Source organism: Myodes glareolus, chromosome 13, assembly GCF_982192425.1.
Source record: "Myodes glareolus chromosome 13, mMyoGla1.1, whole genome shotgun sequence".
NCBI lineage: Eukaryota > Metazoa > Chordata > Mammalia > Rodentia > Cricetidae > Myodes > Myodes glareolus.
Genome location: NC_142038.1, coordinates 66254987 through 66259157, shown reverse-complemented (window position 1 = coordinate 66259157; position 4171 = coordinate 66254987). Strand labels below are relative to the sequence as shown.

The window sequence follows — 4171 nt, the reverse complement described above, 5'->3', positions numbered from 1 at the left end:
CCAGAGCAAGCCCCCCAAATGGCAGTGCTGGTGACAACATCCTAAACAGACAAACCTGGTGAGGAGAAGGACTGACTGGGTAAATGGAAGCCTAGACTCAGCATTCCTCAGGAAAATCTTTATCTCCCCAACAGTCACCAACCTCGAGCAAGGGCATCTAATGCCCATGAATCTGAACAGCCTGCATCAGCTGAAAGCCCCCCACCCTGCTGACTATCCTGTAAAATTTGATTGCTTTCCAAGCAGGTTACTGTGTGTTATTTAGAGACATCCTGGTAGTTCGTTCCCCTAATACACATTTCTTTCTACCCATTCTGTGGTCAAGTCTGGTGGCTTCACTGCGCCCTCACTTCCAATACCTAATTCAGGAGACAGACAGGGCTCATTGTTAAAACACTTTAATTTTACTTATGTGTCTGTGTATGGATATGTGCGTGTGGGGGGGGAGCCCACGGAGGCCACCATGTCCTTTGGAGCTAGTATTACACAGGAGTATGCACAGACCATCACAGGTGCTGCGAACCAAACTGGTCCTTTGTAAGAGCAGTGTGTGCTCTCAACCACTGAGCCACCTTTCCAGCCCAAAGGCTCCCTGATTTTCCTTACTCCTTGGCATCATGCATTCTTATGCTTTCTTTTTTAATTTCTACCAAACCTTTGATATTAACAAAGTCATAATGCCTAATGTAAAATTAACTGTGGGTCACCAATGTAAGAAAGATACATAGATAAATACAGAGAAAAAAAAATCCATTTGCTCTTAGCTCTTTTCCTCTTGGTGGCATAATGCCAATGAGCCTTCACCTCTAAAATAAAATTTATTATTCCAGAATAAACCGGGATGATCTTCTCGCTTCAGCTTACTGAGTGCTAGGATGACAAATGTTTACCAAAGTTGAGTCCCATTTTCCAATGTTGATCAAGTATCTTTTCCTGTGATGTGATGACTGTTCTTGGTTGTCAACTTGACTACATCTGGAACTAACACCCCAAAATGGAGGGCATATTTGTGAGGGATATTTGCTTAGTTTAAAATGAATGAATCCACTTCTAGTCAGGACTTTGAGGTAGGAAAATACACACCTTTAATTCAGATCTTTGTTTGTTTGTTTTCTTTCTTTTCTTTTCTTTTCTTTTCTTTTCTTTTCTCTGTAGACAGGCTGGCCTCAAACTCAGAAATCCTCCTGCCCCTTCCCTCTGAGTGTTGGGATTAAAGGAGTGCACCACCACTGCCCAGCTTTTCCACTGCCAAGATTTTTAATCCAGATCTTGTGTCAGGAAGATACACGTTTAATTTGGTCTCATCTTCTGCTGGAAGCCTGTGTAGGACATAGGATACCAACACTTTCGCTCTTTGCCTGCTTGCCCTTGTCTTGCTAGCAAGTCTGTTCTTTCCTTGGCATTAGAGCTTAGTTATTAAAATATACTAAAGACCAACTGAGACTTCCAGGACTGAGCAACTAATGGATTCTTGGACTTTCCATTCACAGCCAGCCCTTGTTGGATTAGTAGAACTTCAGCCTGTAAGCCATTCTAATAAATCCTCTTTCTATATACATAGAAATTCAGTCTGTAAGTTCTGTTACTCTAGAGAATGCTGACTCATACATTTGAGTACTGGCATGCTTGGAGGAGGTTTGTTTTTCACACTTAGCTGGAAGGATCTACAGCTGGAACTGGGAAAGACAGTGATGCAAAGTACAAATCAGTGAGCTTGCGGCCACCATCTCAACTGAATGAATCTGTGGCGAATGAATATACCAGGGCCATTTATGAAGACCTGTCTACTGGATGGTACTACCATGCACCACCCAGATCTGCCTACAACCGCTGTTCTCTCTCTCTCTCTCCCTGTCTCTCTCTCTCTCTCTCCCTGTCTCTCTCTCTCTCTCTCTCTCTCTCTCTCTGTCTGTCTGTCTCTCTCTCTCCCTGTCTCTCTCTCTCCCTGTCTCTCCCTCTCTCTCCCTGTCTCTCTCTCTCTCTCTCCCTGTCTCTCTCTCTCCCTGTCTCTCCCTCTCTCTCCCTGTCTCTCTCTCTCTCTCTCCCTGTCTCTTTCTCTCTCTCTCTCTCTCTCTCTCTCTCTTTCTCTCTCTCTCTCCCTGTCTCTTTCTCTCTCTCTCTCTCTCTCTCTCTCTCTCTCTCTCTCCCTGTCTCTCTCTCTCTCCCTGTCTCTCTCTCTCTCTCTCTCTCTCTCTCTCTCTCTCTCTCTCTCTCTCCCATTGTCCAGACAGGGCATTATTATCAGGCTGCTCTCAAATGCGCAATTCTGCGTTATCCTCCTGAGCACTGAGATGACAGGAGTGAGCCATGTCCAACTCCGAGTCATCTAGCCCTGCCCACTGCCATGAGTGATGACTGCTGACAGCTCATAGCCAAAACCACTTCAGGGGTTGTCCTGTCTGAATTCTCAAGGGAACTCTCACCAGTTTCCTCATGGGAGACAGAAATGTGAGGCAAGGGTAGGTACAAAGGCCTCATGAGTCAGTCCTGTTTCTCCCCTCCCCCAATGAACTGTGTGACGCCTCTGAGACAACTGTGTCATAGGCTCAACCTCTCCCTCTGCCCAGGATGCAGGCTTCCTTCTTTTATTCATGGGATAGACCTCAACAATACAGGCCAATATTACCTGTATCCAAATTCCTATCTCAGAGTCTGTGCCCTGGGACCTGGAAAATAAGTGTTATGATAGATGATAGATAGGTAGGTGGATAGATAGATAGATAGATAGATAGATAGATAGATAGATAGATGATAGGTGATAGATAGATGCATAGATAGATAGATAGATAGATAGATAGATAAATAGATGCTAGGTGATAGATAGATAGATAGAAGATAGATAGATAGATAGATAGATAGATAGATAGATAGATAGATAGATAGATAGATAGATAGATGATAGGTGATAGATAGAAGATAGATAGATAGATAGATAGATAGATGATAGGTGATAGACAGATAGACAGATAGACAGACAGACAGACAGACAGACAGACAGACAGACAGACAGACAGATAGATAGATAGATAGAAGAGAGGAGGGATGTATGGGTGACAGATCTCTTATAGCCCAGGTTAACTTCCAAGTCATAGTATAGCTAAAAGTAATTTTTAACTACTGTTTTTTTAATTTTATGTGTATGAATGGTTTACTTACATGTATGTCTGTGTAGCATGTTTGTGCCTCATGCCTTCAGAAGTCAGAAGAGAGAGTTGGTTCCCCTGGAACTGAAGTTAAAGATGGTTGTGAGCCACCATGTAGCTGGGAGTTGAATCCTAGACCTCTGGAAGAACAACCAGTGAGTGCTCTTAACTACTGTCTTTAGTTCATCCTTGAGCTTCTGATCCTTGAAACTTTGCCTGAGAGCTGGGGTGGCAAGTATTTTTCCACCACTCCCAGTTTATGTGGTGCTAGGGATTGAACACAGGGCCTTGTGCATTGTATACAAACACTCTACCAATCAAGAAACATCACTGACTTTATGTATACTATTTTTTAGATATAAGGTCTCACACTGTAGCTCAGGTGGACCTGCAACTTTCTGTATAGTACAGGCTGGTCTTAAACTCATGGCAATCATTCCGACTCCATTTCCCCAAGTGCTGAAGCCTGCCTCACTCAGCACCCCACCCCATGCATGGTTAGGGCCATGACTAGCCTAATTTCATGGACAAGACAATCAGGCACTGGAGAACTAAACATGATACCCTGGATCACACACATACTAAGTGTCACAGTGGGGACCCAAGCCTAGGAAATGTATTTGAAGACTTTCTATGCTCTTTGATACAGCTGTCTCTCAAAACTCTTAGATGCTGCTTGCCCTTTTTTCCCATTTCATAGCTATGATCAGTCTGGAGCTGGGTATGTGAACCAGGTAGGTCTCCAACTCAGAGTTGCACCTGCCCTGCCTCCTGAGGCCTGAGATTAAAGGTGTGCACTGCCACGCCTGACTGTTTTGTTAGTTTTTGAGATGGGCACTTCTAATTTTCCTACCTCAGTTCTTGAGGACTGGAATTACAGAGTTCACCAGCATGTCAGCTTTAATTCTTCCTCTGCCTCCTATAGGTCTTCTGTCTTTCCCTCACTGTCTAACGGCTTTGTCTGTTCTTCAGTTCACAATGAAGAATGTGAATTCCATAAAGCTCATCAATTTTGCATGTCACAACCA

The 4171-nt window shown here is 43.8% G+C and overlaps 1 long non-coding RNA gene across 2 annotated transcripts; it reads right to left on the bottom strand.

The window, feature by feature from the left end:
* Positions 1-1024: 1024 nt before the first annotated feature.
* Positions 1025-4171, bottom strand: LOC146891817 (uncharacterized). 2 transcript variants are annotated; one of them, XR_014996960.2, is made up of 3 exons: positions 3997-4171; positions 3157-3227; positions 1025-1676 (listed from the first exon to the last, which is right to left on the bottom strand). It is a non-coding gene; the product is annotated as an uncharacterized LOC146891817 (long non-coding RNA). The 2 variants fall into 2 exon arrangements; XR_014996961.2 differs by having other exon boundaries at positions 1025-1319.